The following is a 14,839-nucleotide window of genomic DNA, read 5'->3' on the forward strand; positions in this document are numbered from 1 at the left end:
CCAGTGGTCAGTTTAGGCTTTCTCAAACTGCTGACCTCCAGCTCACTGTACAGTCTGAAGCTAAGTGTGAAGCTCATGGTCCTGGGATGGTAAAGGTTGGAATCTTCCTTGCTGGTTAGGAACTAATCACTGTTTAAGGTTGAAGAGTGTTAGGAACCTGGATGTGAGAGGGAAAGATGGAGTGGGAGATCAACCAACGTCTCATGCAGACTTTGCATTGAGCTGTTGTGATGAAGAGAGCTGAGTCTGAAGACAATGCTTTAAACTGATCAGTCTATTTACGATCTTATCCTCACCTAGGGGCTGTGCGTTGTGAGCGAACAGGTAAGATCACAAATACGTGGGGTAGAAATGAAATTCTTTTGCACCCTAATATTGCTCCTAAACATCAAGAGTAGCTGGTTTAGGGCATCTGCAGTGAACGGCACCAGTCCTTTTTACCCCCGTGAGACCTGGGAAGGTTTCATGAACATGCCTGCGAAGATTTTCAGTCATCCAGATCATGCAATCACAGGATTCTTCGTCTAGAAAACGTTTTGCTGCAGTAAAAGATAGTCATTGCCCAGAAGAACAGGATTCTGTGCTGGAAAGAATGAATCTCATGTCTGGCCTGCCTCTGTATCCTCCCAGAATAGCTGGAAGAGGCATCAGTTGACACGGAAGTCTAAATGCGACATAGAGATCAATCGCAATTTAGCACTGGGTTGTAAGGACAAGATAAAAAGAACCTTTAAAAAATAATTTTTGTATTTTTCTGACACAGGTTTTTAATTTTTAAAAAAAAGTATTTTTCCCCCTTTTTGTTTTGGTTATCAGCATCTACGCTTTCTTTTGTGTGTTGTGTTGATTTTATATTCTCAAAATCACTGAAGAACCGTGCCAAGACTGGATGGCAACAAGAAGCATGAGATCTGTGTTTGCAGGAGGCTGTCTGGTGTTAGAGGGGGGATTCAGGGATAAGATGTTGTGGTTGGTGCTAAGTAATCTCCTTACAGCTTGACAAACAAGGAAGCCTGCCATTCTCTCTGCCTTGATTGCCTACCATCGCTGTGTTCGCCATCTGTCAATTGAATATTGCTTTGTTAAATTCTTTATGTCAGGCTTTTCTGTCTGAACTTTCATCCCTCAACCGCGGTTGCTTTCCCTCACTCCCATTTTTCAGTTTGTACTTCAGAAAGCAGGCACCAATTTGAGCCAAAAATTTAATTAAAGAGTGATTTTGTGCTTTGCATACAGTAGTGAGAGGGCAACGTTAAAATTAGGCAAGGATCGCTTTCATTGTCAATTGCATTATAGACTGTTTTCCAGGAAGTGCTGGTCCTATATGACAACATTAGACGGTCTCTTGTTAGTCTTATTAAATTTGATGAGCACTCAGCTGTGTAAAAGCATATATGTAATTACATCAGATGTGTTACATCCTTTTAAGCTCACAGGATGATTCTCATTTAATATGCACATATAATGTCACAGACATGGACGGCTAATATTGGATAATGTAACACATGTTGAAAAAATTAGTCACAAACTGACAGTAAAAGGTTGTCAGGGATATATTTATTTTAAACTACATAAACACCAATACTTTACAAAGGTCAGTTCACTAATTTGTAGACGTTAAGAAAGGATTCACAATTTTGTCAGTTGGCCTCACTTCCTTCGTCACAGGTAGCAGATTAGTGTTTAAAAGTTCTTGAACAGCTATTATTTTTGTCTTCTTCATGAACACTTTTCCAATACTTTTCAAATTCCATGAACTAAAAAGGTTGCAACTCATTATTATTACCAAATCTAAGTCAGTGACTGGTCAGAGTTTGGTTTAACTTACAATGCACATTTAATGGCTACGTGTTTTGTACATAGAGCCTCAAAACAGACTTAAAAACGTTTGTAGCGACCATTGAACGCGAGGGTTTTGAACACAACAGAAGCCCAAAACGTGCATACACACACGTTTACATATAGACTTTTCATTTAAAGAAGTTGCTTGAACCTGCATTGCTGAAGGTGGTGTAAACATAGCATTAAAATTGCCAAAAGTTTAGTGATTGTTGCAGATATTTATTCTATTCCAAGTGAAACCACTTTAGATCCCAAGTATCTTAAAGGTCAGAGGACAACAGAAACTATTTAACTATTTAACTATCTAACTAGTTTCAGAAAATCTAAGTACACTTTTATATTGGGCTGTTTGGTTTACATCAGAGTTAGTTTTTTTAGAAAGTCTGACTCAAATAGCAAGTATGAAGACAGATTTGAAGTCTGGTAAACCAAAGTAAACCAGAAAGTTAGGAGCGTTTTCGGCCAAAAAGGTGAGCATTTCTTAGACAGAAGGAGGAAAACAATAGAAATGTTAACTATCTTGTCATATACAATGATGTCTTTTTTTCTTTGTAATTTACACATTATATAACTAGCTGCGTTTACATGGGCAAAAGTAATCGGAAAGAACGCCTGATCGGAAGGAAAATGCGCCATGTAAACACGCCGTTCAGAATACTCTGTCCGGATCAGACTCGTTCGGATCAAAATTTCTTTCCGATCGAGATAGGTGGGTTATGCCGATTGTTGATCCGATCCTTGTTCATGTCAACGGTTCATTCCGATCGTGTGTCACTACTGCTCTGGTTTAATTTCATGCATAGACGGGCCCATGTGCACGGTTGAATTTTAATCCGACCATTGATCCGATCAAGATATTTTGCCCATGTAACCGCGGCTACTGTTAATATGCAAATTCTTTTGGCAACCCATGACCTAACCCGTCTTTTGAAACCCATCTACACCCACGCTACACAAGGAGAGCCCCTTCTCCACAGTCATATGGTTGCATTTCTGTTGTCTGTCTGATTTCAGTTTGGGTTCTCCTTGTGAGATTAATAAAGTCCTATTCTATTCTATATATATCCAGACGTGCTGTGACAGATACATGACTGAAATTATAGACTAGGAAGAATCCCTCATTTGATGTGACCCTGGATCTCTTCAAGATTGTGAACCTTTGCAGAGTTCGTTGCCTTCTGAGTGCCTTCTTAATCAGACATTCTTTGACTGTAACTTTGCACAATCCCTTTTCATATCATAGCTAATGTCTTTAGCAACATCCATTACCACACCAGGCACCAAAAACTGACAGTATTCTGCGGGGGGCTTCAAACAGCCCTGCTACTGACATTTGGTCAGGTTTAAAAGGAAATTAACGGCAGTGGTGGAAGATTCAATCCCAATATAGCCATTACTGCCAGTCTGAAGTTCTTCCTCATGACCTTTAAGGAAGAAGCTGACTGCGCACTTCTTCTCAGCTGCTGGCTGACTTCATTTGAATAAGGTCAAAAATGAGAGGAAGAGACTTACCAGTAAATGTGTGTCTCTAATAAAGGGAACACTGAAAAGGGATTACAAGAAGCAACAACTAAACTTGATTATGTATTTAAAGTACCTCTAGGTATCAGAAAGCTTCCCTTCCTTTCCAGAAGTATGTGCAGGACTATGAAGACTCTAAGTCACCTGTGTAAGTGGTGGATAAAGATATTATGACCGGAGGCTGCATTAAGAGCTCAAAACACACTTGACTGACATTGCGCTGCTTCATGGGTCGCATCTTTTTGACACATCAGAAGGTTGCGCTGAATAAAAACATGCCATTTGTGAACTTGTGGTCAGATTACTGCTCAAGCATCCAAATGAAAGGCTTTCAATTTCAAAGTGGTGTCAGAAGATTGAACTTTTTCATGTGGATTTATTTCTAAGAATGATAAAAAAAAGTTTGTCTAAAAAATGTTCTTAACATATTTTTTATGGGTTTGTACTTGTCTTGTCAACTCTCTATCCATCAAACTGAAAGGATTTTTTAATGTTAATTTTTATTGTCTTTTTCTATTATTTTTATTTTATTTATTTATTTATTTATTTATTTTTTTTCGTTTAAAAAAGTAAGAGAAACAAATATTTTACGTTTTTTTTACAAGGATTTAAGGTGTACAGCCCTCTTACTGCTAACATTAAATGCCTTTGTTGGGAATATACAAATATTAATATAAACAAAGTTCTTAAACCCTAAATTGTTCATTAATTTTTACTTAAGCATATTATTCTTTCATTCTTGCATGTCATTTATATCTGAAATTAATAGGATGATCACAGTCTGGATTTATGAGTGTTTATTACAAGTTTTTTATAATCCATTCATTCTTTTGCATTCTCATTTCCTCAGTTCAATGTTCTCTCAGATATGGCCTCCAGTGACACATTTTTAATAAGTCATATTCATTATTTATTGTGGCCAACTAGAAAGCCACTGTTATTTAGCTGTGTGGATAGCTGACACTATTGATTTTCTGCTTCACAAAGCTAATATGGGCATCTTGCTTGCATCTGTCCCCGCTTATGTCCTTAAATGGGATTATTTCCTTTCTTTTGAATAATATCTGCTTATCTTTCCTTTATCTTCTTTACTTTTGGCTTTAAAGCATTTTGAAACCTGTTTTTATCCAATATCCTTTGCCCCCACATCCTCTGCCTCTTTCGACATTTTAGCAGTCTCAGAAGACCTGTGCTTGCAGGAAAAGTCCTGCTGTTTTAGTTTGGGATGTAGGTGCAGAGCAGTCATCTGCCAATCGAAAAGCTGGCAGTCAGATTCCTGGCCTCAAAAGTCTTTGTGTTTTGGTGTCCTTGGGCTAAATGCTTAACCTGACATTGCCCCCTGATGCATCCACTGGAGCGTAAATGTGTGTAAATTTGACAAATCAGCACTTTATAAGCTAATAGAAAAGTGCTGTATAGTCTTAAAAAAGAACATGTGCATGATTGAACGTGGCTTGTAGTGTAAAATGCTTTTAAGTGGTCGACTAGAGAACTGCAGATTTGACACTCCTACACATGTGTGTGCTGTGGTCTACATACTGTAAGTTATTACATCTTACTCTTTTAAAGTTTTCTCCCTCTAAAAGAACTTTAATATTAAGGATCCAAGCACGAACTGACTAACCCATTTTCATCTAAAATCCTACTCCCAATCATCTTTTGATCTATTGTAAAAGCATTCCAAGTGGTCCTTTAATTAAGACTATGCTTTTTTTTTAAAGCAAAAATCAAAAATACTGTGTCTTTTAGCACATGGTTTCTGCAGAGCAGCAGTAGTATATCTGAAATTTGCCTCTGAGTTGTGGACGAGACATTTTCCCATAATCCCTTTGTATACACTCTCTTCTGCTAACTTACATCCCCTCACAACTCCAACCTTACATCAGTGCAATATATGTTCAAATCTTTTTGATGTATGTGTTTCTATGTAGCAAGAATTAGGATGTTATTTTTGTATGTTTTATTATGTACATGTGTTGACTTTGAGCATAAATGGGCATGTCCCATGATTAATATGCTAAATAAATAAAATGAGATGAAATTAGATGAAACAAAAATTGTTAGTGATATTAGAGCTATCCAGTCATACAGTTTTGAGCTAGATGCCAGTTCAGACGAGGAAAACCAAGACGTACATGGATCAATTTGTCTGCAGGTGGATGGATCAGAATACAGTGGAGCTTGTGACTTGCCGACTGTAGCTTCTACGTCCTTACTACATGCTTTTTCAAATGGCATTTAAATGTTTGAGTATGTAAATCTAAAGCCAGGTGGTTTCTTTTCTCAAAGACTCATATGAGAGACTTTCATGGTTGTTACTAGTAGCATCAAAAGCAGCCCGGATTTAGCTATAGATTGTCTTACTTTTCAATAAGCTTTTAGAACGAACTGCATGATAACTTCAACTGAGTGTAAAGTACAAGTAAGTTATGAAAAGATTAAGCAGACCATTTTCCAACACAATTTTTTTCTTATTTTTCCTTCGTTTTTAGCAGTCTTCCCCTTTTAGGTAAAAAAGAAAACAAATCCAAGGGTTTTGCACACAAATAATGCGCAACATAACATTTGAAGGCAACCTCTGTACACATTTGTGCAAAAAACTGGTGAACATGTGTTTAGCTCAGGCATACAGACAACACACACCTCCTTAGCAGATGGAGCCTGACAGTAAAGGGAAAATTTTACCCGCTTACTTTTAGGAAAATTTGACAGAAACATGGGTAGCAGACAGAAAACTTTAAAGAACTTAACCGAGCAAGAGTTTTCAGCTTTGTACCTCGAGTCTATACATGTTTAATTGTTGCTATAAATAAATGCAGCCATATGTGTTGACTCCAGTTCTGGCGCTGCTTGAATACTTTCTTAAAGCAACTCAGAAAAAAGAACAAATAATTAGAAATATTCTGATTTTCTAGCCCAATGTGATATTCTGATTGTTGGGATGCTTCTGTTCTTCTAACATGCTCCATCTGCATGTCTCCTGGAGCTCATCAGCTCACACAGCTGGATGATTCAGCACAGAGCATACGTGTGAAGCGGGGGTTGACATTACTCCTCCCGTAGCCCCAATTCTGTCCTTATTTAAGCTGACAACTTTATGTAGGTCTGAATTTTTTGTGATGGAACAGTTTCTTTTTCTTATTTACAAGATTCTGTATAGGCTATTTTATAGAATATGCTGGTATTATTTAGTCCTTTACAGTGTTTCTTTCATCTGTAAGTCTGTAATCTCAAAACTGAAACATCAGAGAGAATGTTTTTCCTTTGAGTTTCCTAATTTCTTCAATGTTTAAATTATCTCAACAATATATCTTGTCGCTTGTGTAAGAAAATTGCAGTAGCAAAACAGCAGATTGGAAGTACATCTGTGCATAACAACAATCACAGCAGTTACCAGATTTTTTAGAGTCCCACGCCAATCATCTTTTGATCTATAGCAAAAACGTTTCCTGTGGTCTTTGAATAATGATTAAACAATTTTTAGGCAAAATCAGAAAACCGTGTGGTTTTCTAGTGTCTCTGGAGCTGCAGGATGTCATCAGAAATTTGCCTTGAAGCTGTGGGTGGGACTGTTGGTGCAATGAGCCTGCATTCATTTCCCATCATCCCTTTGTTTACACTCTCTCCCACTAGTTTACAGTCCCTCACAACCCCAACCTGACATCAGTAGTGCAACAACAATGGCGAGCAATATTGGAGCTGTCTAGCTGTTCACTTTTGAGGCAGACGTCAGTTTAGACGAGGAAAACCAAGACATAGATGGATCTGTTCATCTGAAAATTGATGCATTGGAATGGAGTTTAGCAGGGAGCTTGAGACTTTATGGTTGTAGTTTATGCTTATCAACTACAAGCCTTTTCCAACAGCATTTTTCATCTCCTCCTGATTCACCACGATTTCAATAAAGAAATACTCAGAAACACAATTTTAATCTTATATTTATCTTTATATAAAAAAGGAGAGGAGAGGAGCGCGCGTGCAGCTCCCTCCACAGCTCACTGTGACATTACTTTCTGTTAGGTAGTTAGCTGCTCAGCCCAGTAGAAATTTCAGAATTAAAGCACTTCAATTGCTGCTTTACTTCCGTTGTGAGTTAATGTGTTGTGAGGTAAGTTAATGTGTTGTGTTGTGACCCTTCTGGGCCATGAGTTAATGTGTTGTGTTGTGAGTTAATGTGTTGTGTTGTGAGTTATTGTGTTGTGTTGTGAGTTAATGTGTTGTGTTGTGAGTTATTGTGTTGTGTTGTGAGTTATTGTGTTGTGTTGTGAGTTAATGTGTTGTGAGTTAATGTGTTGTGTTGTGAGCTATTGTGTTGTGTTGTGAGTTAATGTGTTGTGTGTTAAGTTAATGTGTTGTGTGTTAAGTTAATGTGTTGTGTCTAAAGTTAATGTGTTGTGTATAAAGTTAATGTGTTGTGTGTAAAGTTAATGTGTTGTGTGTAAAGTTAGTGTGTTGTGTATAAAGTTAATGTGTTGTGACCCTTCTGGGCCACCGTATTATATGATTCATTTTTTGTGTTTCCAGGTTGCATGTAAAGCATATATGTTTTCACAGCTGGGTGCAGATCATTCCAGCTGAATCGCAGTCTTCTATTGTTAGCACCTGAGCAAAGCAGAAAGAGAGGCTGCTCTTCAGGGTTACTAACAGCAGCTGCCCAATGAGCCGCTTCCTGCCTCTTTGTCACTTTCCAGCTCTAACTCTAAATCTTTTTTTAAGCCTTTGTAGCGCTGGATGCTCCCCAAGTTGTAAAGGAAGATGTAGCATGCATAAAGAAGAAATATGCCCCTTAAACTGGAGCTGATCTAAACAGAATGGCCGTGTCTGCCTGAGGACAGGAAGATGTCCTTTTTGCAGGAGCATGGACAGCAGAGGAAAATGAAGTGAAACATGGACATTTTGGTCAAGAGAACAGTGAAGAGGACTGAATAATGAATGACAACAGTTGATTCATATTTGAGTAAAAAAAAAACTAAAGTCAGTAGCCTAGAATTTATTGGGGAATGGTTGCTTTTGACAGTTCGTCTTTAGAACATTCTTCAAATGAATAAGATATAAAAGAGTTCCTAAACTACGATCTGCCGTCATCTAAGCAATTTCAATTTTTACAGTTATTAGAAAATTAAGAAAGAGATGCCTAGTGACACAGCTAAACAGTTTAGAGACCCACTCTAATGAAAAGGGTGTTTTTAACATGTTCTTGCAGCATTTTCCCATGATGTAGGACATATATAAAGGAAATTAAGATTAAACAGCGTTTCTGAGTATTTCTTTATTCAAATTGTGGTGAATCAGGAGCAGACCAAAAAACACCATTGGAAGACACTTGTTGCTGAGACAAAGCTAACTGTACTGTCACAAGCTCCCTGCTCTTCTCTCTGCTACATCCACTTGTAGACAAGAAGATCCACGTTTCACTACGTCTTTTTTGTTCCCATAAGACCGGATGTGTGCTCTAAACTGAACTGCTGGATAGCTCCAGTATTGCTCTGCCTTTTTTGTTGCACCACTAATGTTAGGTTGCGGTTGTGAGGGGCTGTAAGCTAGCGAGAGAGAGTGTTAACAAAGGGATGATGGGAAATGAGCACAAGCATCCTCCACGGATACAGTCCTGCCCTCAAACCCGAAACAAATTTCTGATCAACTCCTGTCGCTTTGCACAAACTTTATTCTAGGAAATGACATAAGTATTTTTGTATTTTTGGCTAAAAATTACATAATCATGATTAAGACCACTGGGAACAAATAGATCAAAAGATGATTGGAGCGGGACTTTAAATGTGTTTACACAAAGGTTTTAACAATAATGAACAAAACTTTTTGCACTTCTATTTATCGCAGGAGTCTTAAGGTGAATTCACACAGGGAAAAAATACAGTTTACATGCGAGCATGTTGCATATTGTGTTTGCGTCTTTTCTTTGAAAACAGGTTTTTGCACCACAGTCAAACATGTAGTAGAAGAAAATAAAAACATAGAGCAAAGAACTTCAGATAATATTTTTCTCTCTGCAATATCACACTCCAAAATGTATCTTTTGCAGTTCTGTACATGGACATACACTCACTACAATATTGAGCATGAGCTCTTTCTGCTCCAAATCTGACATTTCCATTTGCTTACATCTCACTTTGAGACACACTCAATTCCAGACACATGGGGTGACTTGAGAAAACCCTCATACACAAAGTATCACTCAGGAAGAAGTATTACAATCTCTCCCATCATTTTTACACCTGTCTGAGGAACATTTTCTAACTGAGCATTCGACTGCCTATTGCATCTGTACTGGTCTTTTCTTTATACTTAGGAGCATCACTTTGGATGTCTCCACCTCTTCCATCTGTGAATGCTGAATTGGCTTCTTAAAGATTTTATTCCTTTTACTAAATGTTTTGCTAATCTTTTTAATAACTGTTGCCTCTGAAATAATGAAATATATGTTTTAAATTCTTTTAAAAAAAATTCTATTTAATTCTAAATCTTCATTATAAAACAAACACGTAAGGGACGAAGTGTGCGGTTATTACTTTTTAACGCAGGCCGTGGAAGCCTGAACCGTCCTCCGCAGAAGTGCGTTAAAAAGTAATAAACGCACACTTCGAAGGCCATTAACCCACTTATACCATGGTCACTTACAAAAGCAATACATATTAACCAGGTTTTAGTCCTTAATTCTTGTTTTTTTTTCCGATTTGGATCGCTTTTCTCACAAAAAGCGGATGCGCCGCATCACGTAACATAGAGTCCGCGTCTCGCAGCACCACTGCTGCAGTCAAGTTTCGGCGATATATATATGCTGATCGTCCCGATGGCTTGAATAAAGCATCAGTTCAGAGAGAAAGTTCACCTCTTACCGCTTGTTTTTGTCCAGATGATGAAGTAAAAGGTTCTTTTAAAGAAGCCGGCGCAGTGATACAAAACATAAAAGCTAGCTGACCAAACTTCTTTTTTCACCGTGCGGTTATCAGGTTTTAATGCATGCCCAGCAGCCAATCAGAATCGAGTATTCAACTGGACCATGGTATAAACCAAAGTAATTATCAAAGAAGATGAACTTTTTAATTACACCTATTTTTATAAAAAAAAACATCTTTACAAAAAATTGATTATCTAAATGTTCTAATAAAGCTCAATCTTACTGTAAAATAATATGCATGTACAATTTCAAAATAATTTATCTTTACATGTGCATTCATTTTTGGGATGTGCTCATCCCATTTTTTCCCTTCTTGTTTTTACTCCACTTGATGTGACACTGTTTGACCTTTCTAATGCTTTCACTCGTGTCGATTTATGTGAGTATGTGTGTGATGTTTGTGATTGTCTGGGATTGTGAGACTGCACAGGACAGGTGCCAACTTTAAACACACTCCAAATCATGTTTTTGGTGTTTTTAACATGTTCTTTTAGCATTTTTCTTATGCTAGAGGACTTGTTTCAAGAAAAGTAAGTATATAATTGTGTTTCTGAGAATTCCTTTTTCAAATTGTTGTGACAAAAAAGAGCAGATGAAAATCGGCTGTTTGAAAAAACTTGTAGTTGTTATATAAAATCTAAAATCAGTGTGCCGCAAGGTCACTGCTCCGCTCCATTCTGATTTATTCACTCAAAGACAAATAGATCCAAATATGGCTTTGTTTCCCTCCTCCGAGCCGACATCTGGCTCATAACTGTATTGCTTGTCACTATATTAGGTTGGGTTTGTGAGGGGCTGTAAGTCAGCAGAACAGAGTGTAAAAAAAGGATGATGGGAAACGAGAGCAGGCTCATCGTTTTTATCCTCTTTCGCTCTTTCAGCTTGTTTGCATTCACACTAATGCTAAATCACACCAGGACACACTTTTTCCGCATTTTATCTGCAGCAGTTTGTTTGAGCCTCCATACCTGTTAAATTAAGAACACAATCCTTCAAGCTACCTCTACAATCAAAAATCGTACTTGATGTTATGCCTCTCTGCAGTGTTGTCTCCTCATGCAATCAGTGCCTCTAATGTAATATTTCAACAGTTCACAATGAGAAACCTTGCAGCTCAATGAACATTGCATTCAGGCCTCTGCCTTTGCTTTTTGCAGATGGGATGGTGCTGGGTGTCACTGGGAAATTTTATCACAGCTTGTGTAATAGAATCAGGGAGCAATGTGGGAGGGGTCTGAAGGATGAGGTTGTCAGGGCTTTCAGACAGACAAGAAGATTTTCGTTGCAGACCCATCTCATCTTCATTCCATTCCCTCACTCCTGTTTCCTCATTTTTTCTCTTGGATAGATTTTTTTTGCGTATATAGACATTTAGCAATGTATTACCAATTTAGCTGCATGCATTTCCTTGAAAATGATATCGTTCTCAAGTACACAATTGTGACCTTTGCTTATTTTTCATGGGTGTATCTTTTGTGTTATTTTTACTTTCATAAAAATAAACTAATAAAAAAAACTTTAATTATTCTTTGTACTGTTAAAAATGCAAAACCACCAAAAAAGGGCATTTTAACATGACAGCTATAGGCTTTTATGCAAAGACAAAAGTAAGTTTCGTTTGTTAATGGTCTGTCAGAACAAGCAATGATAAGCTAGAAAATCCCAAACTCCATCTTTTAAATAGTCCTTTGCATGCATTTTTTCTAACATACATGACAGGTGATAACATTACACTCCCCTTCCCCTTAATCTAAAGAGGAAGCAGCTCACTCAAAGGGATAATAAAAATCTTCTGACTTTATTCTGTATCAATTCTCTTAGATAATCAAATCAGCTTTTTTTTCAGTTAAATAGGCAATGCAGTTTTATTCCAATTCAGCAGCAGTAAAAAGCTGATTTTGTGTTGACTATATTTAACATTTTCTCCTCACGTGGTTTGTCGTAAATAACTATAGTTATGTGAAAACATCAAAATTCCTGTTAAGGTCAGCATTGGCACTATCATGCCAACGTCTCATATCAACATGTCAGATAGAAAAGACAATTGTTCATTTCCTGGTTTCTAGTCCAATATCTACACATATTTGCAGGTACTCAGTCTGTGGTGTGTTAAAACTTTGGCTGCTCTGTGTACACAACACAGCTGTTATCGTTTTCAGTATACATATTATAAAGAGGTAGACTCAATGCAGAGACTATTACTCACAAAGCCTGCTGTTTTCCTCTGCAGTGTTTCTCCTAAACTTTGCCCATGGGGGAGACAGCTATAGCAATGAATAAACCAATTTAAAGAGTAATTTTGGAAAACAATGTGCACAGTACTTGGTTGTTTTAACATAATGCAACTGTGACAGCTAATTTGACAATGTTCTCTTTGTTGGAATTGCATGAGAAAGTATAGTAAACTGAATAATGTATCAAAGCTGTTTCAGTGACCTTGGTTACTTTTTCTGGCAAATATACAATCTTTTGCAGTTTTTTTTTTTTAATAATACAGTCATATAAAAATGCATTAAACTTTCTCCACATCAAAACTTCCTTATAAAACCAAACTAACAAAGTGCAAAATGTGGTAAAATGTACATTTTCATGATGTTCTCTTTCTTCAGCATCTACATTTACGAACTGTGTGACATAAATATGAATCTAAAAGTTGTCTTAAAATGACAAAAAGCTCAAAAATTAACAATTTAGTTAGAATGTGGGAAACCTTAAGATGACATTCTTGAGATAAGAATGAAAGTCTCAGTCTCAGAAGGCAAGAGAAAAAAAATCAACTTATTTGAACTTCAACTTATCACTACAATAGACAGGTGATCAAGGCGTTTGAATAGTTATACTGGATAAATAGATAGATAGATAGATAGATAGATAGATAGATAGATAGATAGATAGATAGATAGATAGATAGATAGATAGATAGATAGATAGATAGATAGATAGATAGATAGATAGATAGATAGATAGATAGATAGATAGATAGATAGATAGATAGATAGATAGATAGATAGATAGATAGATAGATAGATAGATAGATAGATAGATAGATAGATAGATAGATAGATAGATAGATAGATAGATAGATAGATAGATAGATAGATAGATAGATAGATAGATAGATAGATAGATAGATAGATGACTTTATTAATCCCACAATGGGGAAATTTCATTTATCTGTGGCAGCAACACGACATTCAGAAATAATCTATATAATATAACATCAATAAAGGACATCACAAATTACATTTATATTAGATAATTAAAAATATTACTAAAATTATTATGAAAAATTATTATTATCAAAAATGAGATTCTTATTAAATAAAGAAATAAATATTAAATAAATACAGCTGCAAAAGTGTAAAAAACATGCGGTCTGCAAAACATGTAAACTGTAAAAAAACATTACAAATTTTTTCAAAATACAGAAATAACTAATAAATAATAATAATAAACTAATAAAGATACTAAAAACAACGGGTAGAAAGACTAAGGTAAAATTTACCATAGCATGTGTGAAAATCATTAACAGAATCCAGATATTGGAATTCAAGCAGACTTCTTTGTCTTTTAGATGCTCTCTTTTGGGGTCGTCACAGCAAATCATTCCCCTCCATCTACCGGTAATCCTCTCCTCTGCCTCCTCATCGCTCACACCAACCACCCGTATGTCCTCCTTAAACACATCCATGAACCTCTTCTTTGGTATTTTTCTGGGCCTCTTTTGTAGTAGCCCCAACCTGCATCAGTTTACCAATATAACCTCTGTCACTCCACTCAGCATGTACACATATTCTTTCTGTAGTTCTCATCCCTGGCACGAAACTATAGTTGCTCACAAATAATGACTTCTGAGCTCAGCCAAGCTTCCATCTCTGTTTTCCATGACTATTGTGTATCTCATCAGCTCTTTTCCTCTGTAATTTCCGCAACTCTGCACATCTTCCTTCTTCTCAAAACTGGACACCACTCTGCATTCTTCAGGCATTCTCTCATTCTTCAAGATTTTGTTAAACAGTTCAGTCAGAAACTCAGAAATGCTTCCATATTCCCATCTCTGTCCTTCATCACCCTAACCTGCTGCACTGCCTTACATCTTTGCTTCTCTGCCTTTTCTGTCGACAGATTCACCTCTTCATCCTTGGAGTCCAGCCAGTCAGGCCTAGCAAGTCCTAACACGCCCTTTTTTGGTCACCTCCTTCTTCATCATGCTTCTGCATGTATACTTCCATCTGATGTCCTTTCAATGTCCCCGCTTTTTCTTGGCTTCTTAACGCACTCCTGAACTTTTGCGTTCCACTAGTAATTCTCTTTTTCTGCTTTTCTTATTCCAGATGACAAACAAAAGTGACTTCTTTCCTGTCTCCACGATCACTGTTGCTGTCCAGTCATCTGGGAGAACTTCCTGAGCACCAAAAGCATGTTTCAACTCTTCCCGGGAAAGGCTTACAGCACTTTTTTTCTTTTTACTTTTGTACTTTTTTTCTTCTTTATCTTCCTCACTAACACCCTGCACACTAGGATCCTTTGGTGTCAAGCAGCACTCTCCCCAGCCACAAC

Source organism: Oryzias latipes, chromosome 3 (genome assembly GCF_002234675.1).
Source record: "Oryzias latipes chromosome 3, ASM223467v1".
Classification (NCBI taxonomy): Eukaryota; Metazoa; Chordata; class Actinopteri; order Beloniformes; family Adrianichthyidae; genus Oryzias; species Oryzias latipes.